Raw genomic sequence first — 18,372 nt, forward strand, 5'->3', positions numbered from 1 at the left:
TTTTTCTTCTTACCTCTGTCTTCCCACATTCTTGGTTTTGTTTTGGACCCACAGATGGTCATTTCATCCTATCATTTTCTGGATCTTTCTTCTCAACTCAATGTCTAAATTTTGAAGACCTTCAGAAATGTCTTACATATCCTTCTCTTTCTTATCTACCCACCTAGGTAATCTCATCCAGACCCATTGCTCTAAATTCTCATTGTAAGGTTCAGTCTAAAAGGTTTAGTTTCTAAAACTCAAAACTCATATCCAACCTCTTGATTCGTTCTACTCCTTGAACAGTGGAACAAACTTATATGGTAAACAAAGTTTTTAATTTTTTTTTTTGCTACAGTTGCTTCTTCATGAGTTTTCCTCCTTCAGTCATGATGATTCAGTCACCAGTCAGTCAGCTTTTCAAACCAAAATGTAGGGTCATGTTATTTCTTGCTCAAAAGCCTCCCATAAATCTCCATGGTACTAAAAATGGAATAATGCTTTTTATCTTATTTGTTCCCAGTGTTCCACACAACCTGGCCCTATGCCCTTCTCTTGATGCACTCTTCTATGTCCTCCTCCTTCTTCAGTATGCTCCAGCCATATCAACCATTTCCAATCTTCTGAGCATTATATCTTAAATTAATTGTTAACCTAGCAGGTCTAATGTAGCCACCAATATTTTCTATCCCATTATTCTTTTATAATTCTCCACATTGAAATTATAACTGATAATTATCCTGTTGGCTTGTTTGTTTTCTCTCATACTAGAATCTTAACTCTAAGATAGTAAAAGCATCACCTGTCTACTGTCCATTATATTCTCAGGGTCTAGAACATAGTACACTGTAGGCATCCCCTTCCTTCCTGATACATAGTAGACGTTCCAGCAACTTTCACAGAATTGTGGGGAAAATTCAAGGATAACACATTTATGCTATGTGACTCAGTCCATATTAAATATGGTTGTTTTAAATTATTTTTTCACTAGTATTAATACTTATATTAATAGTGTTATTAGTGATTATAGGTAAAATAATCTATACAGTGTGTCTATCTGTTAAGAAAACTATGGCTTCCTACTAGAGGGTTGATGTTACAAGAGCATATGTTTAGCTTTATTCCTCATGTGGGATGCTAGCCTTCACCAACTACTAGCAAGGACTTGGAGGCTGGAAGGGTGGGTATTTGTTTACCTCACACAGCAATGGGCAAGGTGGTACTGTCCAACAGTCACCTGGGATTTGAATCTAAATGAAATGGAGGCTGGCCATGTGAGGCTGAGGTCCCACCCGATCCTTTTCGGCAGTTGAACCACAATCAAACGTTCTTCTCTATCCCTGTGCTTCCATCAGAGAGGCTTGACTGATGCTTCCAACTTTAGGCATCTCCTCAGCTTTCCCTAAGGAAATGTCCTCAATAGAACCTTTACCATTGTTGATGAAAAAATGTCAGGAAACAAAAGTAGTTGCTCTCCATGAAACACATATGCATGTGCTTGAAGAAAGAGGGCTCTCGTGTTTAGAGATTTTCAACTCCCAAACAAAATATGTTATCTCAAATGAGATCTTAGGGAAGATCAAAATACTTTATTCTAGTATGATGCCATAGGTTATTTAAAGATTATTTCTTTAGAAAAAAATATATATATTTTTTCCAGTTTATTTGGACTCAATGACTTTTGTAGACCCTAGATACTTTTGCTTTTGCAGGATCCCTTTGCCCATAAAAATTATCAAAAATTATATTATTTACTATACTAATTGATAGAAAAATAATATGTTATTATTATATATTAAAACATCTTTCATGACCTGTAGTTCTTCTTTTTTTGAGACTTTAAAAAAGAATTATAACATTTCATGGATCCCTAAAGGTATATTAAGCCCAAACTGCTGTGCCTAGTGAGCATGAGTTCATGAGTTGACCTCACTCAAAAGAAAGAGAGAAATATCTTGAATATGATTTGTCTACCACAGGGCTAAATGTTATTCAGAACATCACTGCAATTGCACCTCACAGTTTTTTTATGCTATTTTACATTACTAAGTAATTATTCAACATTCTGAGCCCTTAGACACATAAGACAATAAATCAAAGGCTTATGGTTTGCCATGGTTATTAGAAGAGTTAAAGTAAATATGTTTCTTTAACCAAATGAAAGCAAAAATTTAAAATTATTAAAAATATTACTATTTAATATCCTTGAATATATGGATTCACAAGAATACACTTTCACTTTTTTGGGTATTGTCTTTAAAAACTAGAAAATAGCTGGAAAATAAAAAGTTATATTTAATTAATTAAAAACCTGGATGTACACCTGGGTGGCTCATTGGTAAGTGTCTACCAAGCCCAACATTAGGCACGCTGCTTAGCCAAGTGTCTGCTTTTCCTCTCCCTCTGCTGCACCCCCTGCTTGTGTGCATGCTCTCTCTCTCTGTCAAATAAATAAATACATAAAATCTTTAAAAACAACAACAACAACAACCACCTTGGGGTGCCTGGGTGGCTCAGTGGGTTGAAGCCTCTGCCTTCGGCTCAGGTCATGATGCCGGGGTCCCGGGTTTGAGCCCTGCATCGGGCTCTCTGCTCAGCAGGGAGCCTGCTTCCTCCTCTCTCTCTCTGCCTGCCTGCCTGCCTACTTGTGATCTCTGTCTGTCAAATAAATAAATGAAATCTTAAAAAAAAAAAAAAACAACCTTGAATATGAAATTAGTAAACCAAAGGTTTTGTTACAAGGACTCATTATTCTTCCCTTTTCCTTTTTCATCCTGAAAGCACTGAGGAACATTTTTTATATACAATATCCTAGCCCTTTTCTCCAACTTCCCCCTACATAGGATGACGATACATTCCAATATGCTTGGGATATTCCCTGTTTATGACTTCTGCCCAACACTCCTCTTTTACTCTTATAAGTGATCCATCTTAGACAATTAATTGTAGCTATCTTACCTATATTAACTCTGAAGTTGTTTATTCATTCAAGTCTGTTAATATTCTTAAAAATCAACTAAATTATTAAATATAGTTAAAGTGAATAAGACATTTTTACCCAGATTAAATCTCTTCAAGTATAGGTCTAGCTCTGTAAATTCCAAGTGCAAAAATTACCATTAACACCCACTGTCTATATAATAAGTTTCAATAAAAGATTTGCCATAATCTGATCTCAACCTGTGAATAAATACTATATGTTTTTTCCTGTCTAATCTATTCACTGGCCCCCCACTTAGTTTTTCACCATACTTTCATTTTTCCCATCCCTATCTGCTTTACATGAAATATTTTGAATGTCCAAAGCTCACTCCTGAGAGTCAAACCTTAAGAGCTATCCTCTAGGTACCAGCATCCCAAGCAGATCTTTCTCTGTCTCCTTCTCTCCCCACTATGAAGGGTTACTATAAAAAGATATTGATAATACCATATGACTTCACATTCTTCTCAACACTGATAACTGGCCTTGTGGGTAGACAACATAGATATCTATCTACACAGATATTTCAGGACAAGATTTGCTTATTTGAGCACAAGATTTGTCTCCTTTGTCCTAGAATATTGCTAAAACTTCATCAAAGATCATCTTTTTTTCTTAAGTAAATCTCAAATGCCTCTGAGAGCAATTTTTAAAGTTTTTGTCAATTGTTTATACCCTAGTATAATCTAAAATTTTCCTAGGTCCAGCTAGGTATATAGCCCATCAGATCTATTCCTGCTTGAATTAGCTTTGAATCCAATTTTAAAACATTTTTTTTAATGGAAGCATCGTAGTATAGTGTTTGAAAACCATATTCCAGAATCTATGAGATTTGAATATAAATACTGACTCTTCCATTTACTTACTATGAAAACTCAAGCAAGTAACTTAAAAATTTTCTCTTAATAACTTATTTGTAAAAGAGAAGTGATAATCCATAACTAATAACTAATATCCTTTTGGTAAAGATTGGGAAAAATAGCATTACCAAAGTGTCTTGGCCACCCTGAATTTTGGTAACATAAATAAGTAAATAAATAATAATAAGGACTCTTTCCTCTGTCTCTTTTCAAATACAGTGAGGGATCACAAATGTATAGATATTACAAGAAAAGGAAAACATTCTAAATGAGAACACTTGCTCAGGGATGAGCATCTGAATAGAAACATGCTGTTTGGGTAAAAGGAAGCCCAGGACCTACATTTACAGCCAGCATTGCATTTTCTCCATCCCCACAATTCTCAAAATTTTAATCTTTAAAAGAAAGATGAAACAAAACAAATAAATCTTATATCCAAGGACACCAAGCACAGATGACGGGGGAAAAGACACCACACCATAAACAAGAAACAAAATAAAAAATCTGTGTATTTAAGAATGAGACCTCCAACCTTCTTGTTACCCCACTCTCAGTACCCATGCCTAGGTTTATAGCTTACTTGCCATCAAGCAAGTTGGCTAACAGGCTAAGCGCCCCCTAGACCATATGCAGCCAGTCGACAGTACTTCCTGTCCGCAGTATGTTTCCAATCAGTACAGCCCATAATCGCCAGTTATTTGCAAGAGGATGTGAATAAAAATCTTGAAATAAGGGGACTATCAAAAACTTTTTAAAAACAATAAATATAAATATTAAAATAAAATAAAAATGGAGATAATGTTGATGCAAAAGAAACTTGTGGGGGAAATGTCATTTGTATACTTAGAAAATAATGATGATACTTCATTCATGAAACACAGAGGAGGCTACTTTGAAATGGGAGAGTAAGAGGCACCTGGGTAGCTCAGTCATTAAGCATCTGCCTTTGGCTCAGGTAATGATCACAGGGTCCTGGGATCCTGCCAGCACGGGCTTTCTGCTTGGTAGGAAAGCCTGCTTCTCCTTCTTCTAATCCCCTTGATTGTGTCCTCTCTCTCACTCTCACTCTATGTCAAATAAATAAATAAATAAAATATTTATAAATAAATAAAAGAGTAAGAAATGGGCCATGGGCATTATAAAATATAAAAACAAAATTTAATTAATTAATTGATTTTTTTTTATTATGTTCAATTATCCAACATATAGTACAAAATCAACCTAAGAATTGGAAGAATCGGAAGAACTAACATGGGGAAAAAAAAACATGATAAAATGGATTAGAAACAATAAGGAATTAAAGGACCAATTCACAAACTCTGACATCTGACTAATGGAGAGCATAGAAAATGATAAGGATGAAGTTACTAAGAAAAATAAAAGAAGAAAATCTCCCAAAAATAATGGATATGTATTTCCAGACATGTACCCAGCAAGAAGAATGAACAACTCACAGCAAAGCACAGAATCATGAAATTTTAAAATATCACGTTATAATTAGATTATTATAATTGCTGGCAGAGAGAAAAACAAAACTTGCCCATTTAAAAAGGTTAATATACAAGGTATCAAGAATCAGAGAGGTTTCAGACTTCTCAGGAGGCACACTGGAAGCTAGCAAACAATAGAACAAATAAGTGTAGGGTACACACATTTCAGTCAGACTTTCTGACAACTTACCTTTCAAGAAGCCTCTCTCAGAAAGCTTGTTAGAGGATTTATGCCACCAAACTAAGGAAGTAAAACAAGAGAGAAAAAAAGAGAAATCCAGAAAACTATGATGAGACAAAACCTATTACCCTAAGTTAAAAAAAAAACCATCAAGCCAGAAGTGAGACATGAATGGAGTCTGCTGGGGAGGATGTCACCAGGAAATAAAAGCAAATGATACAAAAATGGAGGACATAGAAAATGACAATAAGAATTTGAAGGTTATAGGGAGATTTGCTGTAGGTATAAAGAAAAGTAAGAAAATCAAAATAATTTATTATCTCAATAAAAATTATAAAAAGCTATGTAATAAAAGGACTACCCAATCTGCATTGGTCTGCCTCCACCACATCTCAGAAGCAGAGCTCTCCATTCTGAGCCTTAGCACAATGAGAGCTTGAGCTACCTGCTCAGCAGAAGTTCTAAGGTAGAAGTCAGCCCTCTTGCAGCCTATTTTCTGTTCGCTCAGGCCTTCTGCAGCCTTTGACTTCTGGGGATGAGTAGGGCCCTGGGTGGGAACATATAAAAACCTCAGAAAGCTTCTTTTGTCTTTGTTTTCAGCTGACTGGCTTTCCCCATCAATTTTCCATCTTCATTAGAGCCAATTATTTGGCTGGCTGTGCATCTTTTAGCCCATTTTCTTCAAATTTTTGTATTTTCCTTCATCCTTGTATATTCTCCAATAAATGTGGAAAGAATTAAAAGAAGAAACTCTGACCAGTTGAGTCTTTACTGTGGAAAGACAAACTGGGATTCAAGAGGATGCCTGGGTTCATGAGAGCTGGAGAAGTGGAGCTCACCTCCAGGTGGAACCTCTATTTACTATCCTTCCATTGCCATGTTTAATCTTACAGAAAGAGTGCCAGATAGTGAAGTACTGATTTCTTCTAATGTCAAGTCATTGATTGTGTGAACATGGTGAAAGATACACAGCTCAGTATTTTTAGCTGCAACTGATATAAGATGGCATTAAAATGAGAAGCAGGAAAGTACAATGTGAAGCAAATTATAGGAAATGGAGAGCCTTATTCTTTATTATCCTCTAGCAAGCTAAAGGAGAAAGCCATGAGTGTCTATAACAAGTGCGGTAGACAGTGGAAAAAAAAAATAAACAAATGAATCCTATACCCAAAAGGACATCTTGTTCACCCTTCTGTTGAACAAATAAGACTTGGTCCCCTTCAGTTTGCTATCCCCTTCTTTGTCTTTTCCATGAGACTTCCTCCCTCATTGAACTACTCGCCATCTGATTAATCAACTTGCCATTTTCTTGAGACCTAGTCTCAAAACATGGAGACCTGGGCTTAGTGAGCTGACTAAATTGCATTGATGGACTCTTTGGATGTTTCTGGAAGACTACCATGACAGGGGCTGCAGCTAGATTTTGCAATTATTAAGTTGGTGGTGAATATAACAGGAATGCATGGCAAAAGTGCACATAGACTCTCCGTGGGCCATATGAATCCACAGGTGGCCCTGGAGCGGGTGGGTTGTTGAATGGGTACCACCATCTGCGCATCCAGATAGACACTTGACATGTGTTGCCCTCAAATTCCTATGAAGTTGACTGCAGCCCAGCAGGTATCATGGAGTAGCTTGTGCTCCTTAAATTCATAGTGTGTTCAATGTTCAAGGAGTTAATTAAAAAATACTCTCCAGATTTACACATTTTCTCAGAATAGATCAAAAGAGGGTTTGGAAATACAAGCCTAAAGTAAATAAGACCAACTGCTGATTTTTCAATTAGGTTATGTTTCAGGGATACAAAATTACATATTCTTTTCCTATGCACGTCCCCTGCACTTTTTAAATACAGAGCAACCCATTATTAAGCTATTAATCACCTCTTCCAATTAATTGCTAGAAAATGACCCAGGTTTTAGTAGTAGAGTTGCAATTGAAAAGCTCTTTGATATTTGGCAAGGTAAAGTTACAGGCAGTAGTAATTTGAGAAGGTGAAGCTATTAGCTGCTGTTTAGAATCTCAATTACTCTAAAGATAGATAATTACAAATAAAACAAACTTGTTCTCTTACATTAGTAAGTGCTTCTTTTTTCTTTACAAAATTTATGAGTGATTTTTTTCCACTCAATAAATATAATTTCCACATGAAAAATTGACCTTAATTATATGAAGTATGGCTACAAGTGAAATCTGTGTTTTCACTGAAGAAAATAAATGCATTTCCTGAACTCTGGCCGTTAGAGCTAATTGATTTATTGTCTTTCTATATAGTGTACTATTGTCTTTATGCTCTTGGGACATGGAAACTCTTGAGAGAAAGGGCTAAATTCTGCCACACTGATATGACAGTTGAAGCCTACCTTCCCTTTCTTCAAGTATAGGGTTTCTTGGAGTTTAAAAATAAGAGAGAAAATCTCTTTCAAGGATTGGTTGGAGTTAACTGAATGTGTCTGCATCCCTTGGCTTACGGAATGTGTACTTTTACTGCTTTAATGTTCCTGAGAAGTTAATAGTGTGGGGGTTCTTTTCTTTTTAATCATATTCCTTTCGTAGTAAAATATTTATTCAAGCAAATGTAAAGTACTTGTCAAAATATGAGAATATGAAATTCCCATTTTTAGGTTTCTTTAAACACAGCAGTGATACAAAATAAAAAGTGATGCATTTTCCCCTAGGGCTAGTTTTTAAATTCACAAAATTACCAAATATGTTTTTGTTTTATTTCCTTTTTACCTTTTGGTTGCTGTATAAATTAGTAAATATAATGAGAGAAGTTTCTCAGCTGTAGTTGTGCATTATACAATCATCTCCTTTAGAAGCTATAAAGAAAAACAAATAAAGTGAAAATCCCAAATACTGAAATGGTTCTACCTAGGTTTTTTCCTTTCACATGAGGTATAGTCAACAGATCTGATGAGGGTTGCAAGGAGAACTCAAGTTCAGAAATCAAAATAAGGATCAGCATTTTGTATCATGTGTACCTGTATCAGACTGACACCAAAGGGGAGAGAATATGAATGAAATGATTCTAGGCTTGAAGTGTCCCATGCAACTTTCAGGGCTCTGGACATTGATGTGAGTAAATTCTCATTTTTCCTTGTTCCAAACTTATCCTTTGTATAGCTATTGATCTGGGTTTATGATGAATATTAATTTTTCTCTAAAGTTTCTTTATCCCCAAGAACATACACATAACACTATTCTGTAGGAAAGAACATTCTTCCCCAAGGTGAGAACTTCAGTATGTGATTTTCCAATGTCACCTTCATGTTTGGTCCACATGTCTATTTAAACTCCATGTGCTAACTGCAGTGAAAACCAGAAAAAGAAAGAAGGAATTGAATGTTTTCAAAGGAAATTAATAAAACAAATTTCTCTTGCATGTCAAAAAGTTCTGAATAATGTCTAGAAGTTAGTTCACTATTTTCACACCAGAATTTATTACTCCACCAATTTGTGCCATATGTGTAATTGTCACCTTTTCATAGCAGTACAACTTAAGTGGGGGGGGCGGGCAGAGTTCTGTTTCCAAGTTTAAAAAGGAGAACTATTACTAAGTAATTCACAAATTGAAATTGTCTTCCTCAATGGAGAAAACTATGAAGGCTTCATTTGAAATCAACTTGATCTGTGCATTGGGACAAGGACAGGCAAAAGTTCATTCTGAATTAGGGTTTTTTGTTTTGTTTTGTTTTGTTTTTAATTAACAAGCTACAAATGTTTTCTGAATGATCACTGGGAACAGCAGGTAGGGCCATATGGAGTACAATTTAAGAATCATTATGCTCCCTTTATTCAAGGGCTTTTTGTATTATTTAATAGGGACTAATAAGCGGAGTAATAGGTGATCTATATTAGCAAGTATCCACACAGTAATTTCCAAAGAGCATGGCATGGTGAGTGGTCATAATTTTGCAGAGTGGCAGTAAAAGGAAAGCTTACAATCAGATATTCTGTGTTCTGTGTATGTGCTGGGTCATGTTCACAGGTAGTCCCATCTCTTAAGAGCCATCATAATGCTGATTCGAAAGATCAGAAATCATATGAGAAGTCCACCAGTGACGAGTACTACTCATATCTGACTTTTCAAGATCTCCACATTTATTAATGCTGTCTTTTTGTCATATATTCTACATCTTTTCATCTGTAGTAAATTTTGTAGCATCCAACAGGTCGCAGTAGTTAAGTAATCAGCCAATGGCTGAGTGAATGGATGAAGGAATAAGTAAATCTGCATTTCCCTGTGCTGAGATGAAGCACAGAGCACATAGAGATAACCTCCATCCTGGGATTAGAATTCTCCTTTGGGTTTTCCTGCTCCCATAATGTTCCTGGCTGTTATTGGATGTTGGTTATCTATAGATATCCTCTCTGCCAAATCCTGTCTACCTGATGCTGGACTCAAGCTCTGGAATGCAGCTTTGTATTTCTGTGTCTAATCTTTTTTTTCCTACTTAGACCTCTACTTCTGATCTCTCCTAGCCAGCTATACACTATTCCTATGTACCATGCAGATTAATATTAGCTTTGTCAGTGGAACAGGGTGAGTTGATCATAATCCATCAATACTTTGAGGTCTATATCAATTAAACTGACCATTCTGAGCAAAATTACACAACTCTCTGCTAAGCATTAAACTAATTTGATCACCAGAAGCCTAAGCTTGGCTGCCTTCACACCTATGCAGATAATAAGAGAATAAAACATTTTTACTAATGTATATAAACTGTTACTCTCCACTGGCAAATGAATGAGGAGGTGTAGGACAAAGGTTTGCTGGTGTATCTATGCCAACCCATCCTAAGGTAAGTCCACTTCTAATATTACTTTTCTTTTTCATTAACTGTCCATTTTTGGTGGACAAACACTTCAGGGTAAATGCTAGTCCAAAATGATGGGCACTAAGCAGCATACAGTAGCCTGAAGATAAAGCAAAAAGAAGAAGAAAGAAGGAGGAGGAGGAGAAAAGAAGAGAGAGACAGACAGAAGGAGAAGAGAAGGAAGAAGAAAAGGAACAAGAGGAAGAGAATAAGGAGAAAAGGAGGAGGAAGAAGAAAATGCTATAGCAAATTGGAAGACTTCAAATCTCCTAAAACAGTATTTAAAGCTCTTACTTAATCATACATGCCTAAGACTCATGTTAATCTAATACCATATAATAACACGCAAGTTCTTACCTAATCACGTATAATCAAGGTCTCTTTAGATAACAAAAAATATTATTCAGGATATGCATAGAGAATACACACCATTTTCAGGAAAATATTGACTAAAAAAAAAAAAAAAAGAATATCAATTACAATGGTTTGAGTAGTGAAGAATCATTACTGTTTTTTTTTTCCTCCCCAGAATTTTATTTATTTATTTTGAATTTATTTATTTGAGAGAAAGAGAGAATAAGAGACCATGAGCTGGGGGAGAGGGAGAGAGAATCTGAAGCAGACTCCACAGCAGGCACAGAGCCTGACACAGGGCTCTGTCTCACGATTGCAAGATCATGACTTGAGATGAAACCAAGAATCTACCAGCTGAGGGGTGCCTGGTGGGTCAGTGGGTTAAAGCCTCTCCCTTTGGCTTAGGTCAAGATTCCAGGGTCCTGGGATGGAGCCCCGCATCTGTCTCTCTGCTCAGCAGGGAGCCTGCTTCCTCCTCTCTCTCTGCCTGCCTCTCTGCCTACTTGTGATCTTTGTCTGTCAAGTAAGTAAAATCTTAAAAAAAAAAAAAAAGAATCTACCAACTGAGCTACTCAGAAGCACCCCTCCCCACCTTTTTTCAGAATTTTAAAACAAATCATAAAAATTGTCTGTAGGCATAGAGGTCTGTGGTTTGCTTAATTCTGCCATCCATCCTCCACAACAAAGTAATAAGGTCTACCCCAATGGCACACAGAGAATGAACTACTCAATAAAGTGATTCTGGGTAAGATGTTCCACAAAATTGATAAAATGTAGAACACTAGGATTCCAAATAAATGATTATTCTCCAGCCATTTAACTGAAGTTCATCTTTTTGTTTCATTAGTAAGACTGGAACTGATGTTAATATCCACCTCTTGCAGAAGAGAAAGAACAAAGAGCAAAGTATCCCTGTCTTTCACAGGGAAAGCCCACAGATCTACCCTGACTGAATATCAAGTCTATATCCACAATCCATAGTCCTATTCATTCTTCTGGTCAGACCAGATCGTTTTAAAACTCAGCCTCATGGGTGTCTAAGTCAGTTAAATGTCCGACTCTTGATTGGGGCTCAGGTCATGATCTTACGATCTTGAGATCAAGCTCCACATCAGGCTGGGCAGGGAATCTGCTTGAGATTGCCTTTCTTCCTCTCCCTCTCTGCCTCCTCCAACTCATGTCTTTTATCTCTCTCAAATAAATCTTTTTAAAAAAATTTTTTTAAATAACCTCATAATGGTTTAAAAAATGCAAAATCAGAAAATAAATGACAAATAAATGTTTGTTTCACCAAATTTTACATATTTTCTTAGAATATTAAGGATGAATAAAATGGGGTTTTGAGAATTCAATTTTATTGACCTGTTCCTTCAGTGTGAAGGAAATAGCAATGTTGAGCCTAAATGGCTACTCCTGCCTTCCTAGCATTCTTTTGCATTATAAAGCCCTTTATAGCATCTGATACCCAACTGAGTACTTCCTTTTACCATTAACTCCTTTAACCATGAATATTTAACGCAAACAAAGTTTAAACCCCTGACTCTTTTCACAGTTAGTATCTATAATCCTTTTTTCCAGACTAGGTATTTCTAAATCGTGTTAAATCTTTCATCTTCCTTCTGGTCAATTTCAAGGTTTTTACTGAATCAAATGCAATTTTTTTATACCAAGCTTTCTTTTTGCTTTTAGACACTTCCACTGGCTTAGGAAGAGCTGTTCAAATTAGGTGATTATCCTATTTGTGGTACACTGATTTAAGCATTCCTTATTTTCAGGCAACAACAACCTCTGAGTGAATCATTTATTTATTTATCTATTTATTTTTAATGCATGAAATAATTAAAATTGATCCTGAAAATCTGAGGGCATTTTTTCTTTTTTGTGGACTTTGAAAAAGTTTGATTCTTTTCACATTTTAACAAACAACCCAAACTCTACTTTAATAATCCTAAAAGATAAAATTTCAAAAAACAAATCTGCAATTAGATATTACATTTTTTATACCTTGTTAGAGGAATACACTAACAACAATAAGACTGAGCAATAAGTACAGTGATACTGTACTAAGGGCTTTTTCCCCCACCTTAAGTAATTTTATTTCCTATAAAGTTATAAGAGATTGTGTAGCTGACTTTGTTATTTATTTCCCTTAAATTGTAAAACCAAAGAAAAGGTAAAGAGGAAGAGCAGTTAACCTCTGGTGACCAAAGGTGCACTTGATCTGTTATTTTGTATTCTATACTCTTCAAAAGAGCAATATAAACAGAATTATTTATGCCCAGCAAAATGTTGCTTAATTACTTATGCACCACTGTTTGCTTGTATTTTAAGCTCTCTCTACCACCCACAGGCAGACGTTAAACAGCTGCTAAAAGCTAGCTTTAGTCTTGCCTGTTTGAAATTAGCATACTTGAGCTTTGAAAAAACTTTGTTACCAATTTACATATGCATAGAGACTGATATTTAGACTCACCATATGATATGTCCCTCAAGAGCTTTTCTTATTGCCTCCATCCTCAGGTCTCAACCTAGAGACTGTAAATCTAGCAGGTGATTAATTCTATACCCTTGAGAAACTAGCAATTAGCACTTGCAACCAGTAAAAAATTGTCATTTCAAAACCCTGTTTACTATGCCCATGTATTTTCTATGAACTCACAGTTAACTCTAAATAGATGTGTATGGCAATAGATCTGCAGACATTTCTGTCTCTTTATGTAAAATATAATATTGCTACCAGCTAATCAACCTATTAAATATATATAATTGACATTCCTTTTTTAATATAAAATAGCAAGATGGAGCAAGCCCGGAAACACCATACATGATGTTTTATGTTACTAAACCTTAATCAGTTCATTTCAACATGATGACTTTGTAGGGTTTACCTGTTCTGTGTCAATTCTTATCTCTGATAGCTGAAATTACCGTACTTCCAGATGTTCTTATGCATTATTGAGGTCTTCTGCAGTAGATGCTGGAAAAGGTAAGATAAGGTTTTATTTCTTTGTAGTAGTCACAACACTGAGATCAAAGACAGTAAAGTGCAGTGCTTAGTATTGAAAACTATGATGAATCTAACATTTATTTTCAAGTTGCAAACCTATCATAAAAACTGCTCATCAATCTTTAGTTAACCATTTCATGTGTCATCTGTGCATCGAGCAAGGAAATGTTCTGAAAGGTTTAAAAACACGTCTCTGACCACACAATAAATTAGTGCTAATTATGCATGTGCAGATCACAAGTTTTAAAATGAAAATGTTTGTGGAAAGCTCGATCCTGTGAGACGAGAGTGAAAATACAAAGAAAAGAGAGACACATTAAAATTATTCCATGCAATAATTTGCATTGAACAATTCACTTTGGTCAGGTTTAAGAATCTGTTAAAGAAGAATTTATACACACACGCACGCACACCATTTTTTTAAAATGGTTTCTGATAAAATCTGGCAGTGCTCTGGAGAGTGCTAACTGAAGTGAAAACAGAGTAATTCCATTTTCTGAAATGTTTTCAGTTCAGTGCAAGGGAAGGAAGATAGGTGAAAAATAGCTAACATGCATGCTACCCGCAGTGTGTTAACTTACTATAACCAAAACATTTCATTTTGAATTATATGTTACACATTTTTTATGATTACAAGAGGAAAAGGGGAAAAATGACACTTAAAATATCTTAATTCCTAACTTCAGTAATCTTCGGTTAACAAACTGCCTTACTTTAAAAATAGACATGAAAAACCCAGCAAACACAGGCAGAAACCATTCAGCTCCCAGCCTTAGAACACCCAGGGCAGCAGATCTCCTTTATTCAGAAGTGCCAAGTGAGGAGCAAATGCAGAATGGTCTCGTGCAAAAGTGGACCTTATTTTCTCCAGTTTCACCATCATTAGACGGCCTGCTGAAAAAGCCTGCTAGACTTTCAACTAATTACATCATCGGATCATCATATTGTTAAAATCAGTTGCAGGGCACTTGTACACAACAAAATCCCTGCTTCTAATTACTATTTTAGTGTCTTTTTCCTTGTGACATGTTGGTGATAGATCATTATTTTTTCAGCAATTTGTTCGCATTTATATGCAATATAATTGGATCTGATTAATTATTATGATTAATGACTGCAGAATTTCCTCGCAAAGCTATTAATACTGGTAGTATCAAATGAAAGACATGGACAAATGAAAGCCAATGGATTCCTGTTGCTCGTACTCGCAGCTCCTGGGCTGAAGTAACCCTTTGCTGTTCCCCAGCAAACAGTGACTGCACACGGAGAGCTCTTCAAATGACCATCAGAAGCTCGTAATGCATGAAGTGCTTAAAATGTTTTTTTGGCTTGTTTAGATGCATGGTAAACAAGAACTCCACGAGGTCTATGTTCAAAAAGAGCACGTCGTGTTGTGGATCGAAAGTTGTAAGGAAATGGGTAGCATCCAAAATAGGCAGAAAGCTATTAAGAAATAATTGTCTTAAAGGATATTTTTAATTTCTCCATTTTCCTCGACAAACATGATATAAGGCACTTAGTTAACTTCTATTAAATGTCAGATTACAAAATTTCTAAAGGACATATTTATGTAGAGTGTGTTTTGTATTTTAAATTATACTCTGGCTTAGAAGTAGGATATTACATGTAAAAAAAGCAAACAACGACTGAGTAGCTTAGGGGATCGACTTTCCTGTTACCTCTGGGACCTGACTTTAAATCTGGCTTTGAGCAAACTGAAGAAAAATCATTTCAATCTAATGGCAGCAGCAAATAAAAAAATCAGATAGTTTGAGTTCCTTGAAGGTGGCAGCAAGCTTTTTGTTTTATGAGGTGCCTGGAATTCTGGGCTATAAAAGAAAGAAGTGGATTTGGGGGATGTGTGCCTGATTATAAATTGTAAAATATAAAAGATGTTGAGTATAATTTGCATCTCTCATAAACAGTTCCAGCCTGGCTCATAGCATGAGTCTTAACAGGGGAGCATGAAGTCTTGAGTCTTGCTGAGAAAATGGATTCATTCTATCTCACCCAGAGTTGGTGGTGGTACCTGCATTACCGTCAAGATGCTTAAAAAAAAAAAAAAAGGATGGAATACAGCTTTTTAGTTAGAACTGGATGAAGGTATCTGAAAAAGTTCAACATGAAAACACAATTACCTTTTTTTGAAAAAAAAAAAAAAGAAAAGAAAAGAAACAATGCTTCCAAGGAATCCCAATGTACAAATAAAAGAGATGAATTTGCTTTATAAGCAGCTGCAATTCTTGCTCGATAATTCATATCAAATGAAGCTCTCCAAAAGGAGAGAGAAGGTCGACTAAAGAAATCATTCTGTTCAAGGGAGTGGCAAAACATTTAAAACACACAGAACTCCTAGTACTCTTCCTATTAACAGAGTGAATTCCTGTAAAACTCTCACATGCCTCTTGATAATGAAATGCAAAATTCTTTGTTCAAATTCATACATTAGAAGTTATTTGGGTCTGGTCCATATTTCTTATGGACATGATTAAAACAAATATAGGAACCTCATTCACAATCCTCCAACCCCTACCAGAAGCAATTTGGCCTATTGGAGCTCTGAGATAAGCCACCAGCACCACCCTACTCCCCTACCGAATGGCTTGGAATAAATTATTTATATAAGGATAATGCTAGTTTTTCTTCTGAGAGTAAAAAATGGGATTAATGTGAAGATCAACACGGAAGCCGTTTTCATGGGCTCCTTGTATATATAAACTATGTTCACGGCAATTATTTTAGAAATTAGAGCTGGCCTTCACCCCAGGTGACGGTAGGAGTTGTGGTAAAAGGCAGGAATCCTGCTAAAGGATTTCATTTCTTTTCCTAAGTAAGCATCACGGCCCAGGAGAGAGAGGGCACTCATATGCCTGATAAATAACGTTGGGTGTTCACGGTTGTTAATAGGAGAAAGGTAATGAAACAATTAGTAACAGAGCGATTAATGACATTATTAAATACACTGTGTATGAATTCCATTAAGAAAATTGGTGTTGAAGTACATTTTGTTGGGAAAGACAACATAAAGCAAATAAAATCTCGTACCACCCAGGGCCTAAATAAAAATAGTCCTGGGCACAGGGTGGGTTTACAATTAGAAGAGATGACCTATGGGGCACTTCAAGAGAACCTCCTTTAGTTCCCATCTTAGCTGGATTTCTGGTAGCCACTTTGGACTTAATGACAGAGTCATGATATGTTAATAACCCGACTGTCTTGTAGCAACGTGCATCCAAGCATTTTACACATTTTTTGCAAGAGGATCTTTACACTTGATGCTTTTATTGCCATTACAGAGACACAGAGACCGTAGGGTTGTGTCTGATATACGTGGCCAAAGCACTCCCAGAAAGAAGCTCGTTTTCATTTTAATCAAACCAAATAACAGAATGCTCAGAATCAATGATTCCAGGTTACCATTTTAAAGGATCAACTTATTTATCAGTTATTTATCTAACTTTTCAGAGCCAATAACAAATCATCCAGCAAATTCGGAGATGAATCAACAGGAAACTAGGTCCTTGAATCAGGCCTAAGCACCTCACAGACAGCTAACCACTCACATGTCCTGCATCAAAGCAGTGCACGCTCTAAAGGACAGTCTCTAGAAGCTGCTCCTTGGTATCCCACACTCTAAACAGCCTGTCCTGATTCAATTCTAATACGAAGAAACTACTCAGACAAAGAAGGCTCTGAGGAAAATCTGATCAATCCAAGACTGGCCAAGGCTTTGAAACTCTCCTGTTCAAAATGGAATTAAACTTCTGGGTCAGAGGATAGGCTAGACCTCCCAGGAATCAAAAGTCTGGGTCCTCCCACATATATCTGTAGTATAGAGTATAGGACAAGGAATGGTTAAAATACAGGCATTCAAAGGGTTGAACTCTGGCTGTTCTTCAGTTTATATTTATTTCTTCAGTTTGTCCCTGTGTTAGGCTTTCCTCCCACAAAATAAATACCTAACGTGATGGGGGACTGCTACTTTTCTCTGGAATCCTCACCTCACCTGGTGAATGATAGGTACATTTTTTTTTTTCATTAACATTATGTAATTTTCCATTTTAGAGTTTGAGACTATTGAAAGATCACATAGTTCCCTTCGGCATTTTGTAGGTGAGAAAACAAGGTTTTGAGAAGTAAGATAGTTTGCCTAATGCCACTAAATTAATAAATGACAGGGTTTAAAACAGAACAAGTTTCCTCTGCTTTCAATCTATATAAAATTTCCAAGATACTACATAGTTGCTGACTGGTATAAAAATAAAACATTTAGATTTTGATTTTTTTTTTTATTCTGACTTTAGTCAGTGAGAATTCTCTAGGACATTAGTCTTTTTCATCTCAATGACCAATACTAGTGGTATACTTAAAGCACACCTTTTCCAGTTATTCCTTTAGAAATGGAATTAAAATTGGAAACAATTGAATAGCCACCTATAGGTAATTAATCCAATAGATGCTGACATATTCATACAATAAAATACTGTTAGGCCATTTTCAAGAATGAAATAACTCTTCATAAAAAGATAAGCATTATATATATATATATATATATATATATATTTAAATGTTTAAAAAGCAAGCAGCAGGAAAGTATATGGAATGATCCATTTTTAAATTCTATATTTGGTTGTATGAGAAAAGAACGTCTGACATGATACACACCAAATGTTTAATGGAGGGTATCTCCAGAAGTAG

This window comes from Mustela nigripes, chromosome 3, assembly GCF_022355385.1.
Source record: "Mustela nigripes isolate SB6536 chromosome 3, MUSNIG.SB6536, whole genome shotgun sequence".
Lineage (NCBI taxonomy): Eukaryota > Metazoa > Chordata > Mammalia > Carnivora > Mustelidae > Mustela > Mustela nigripes.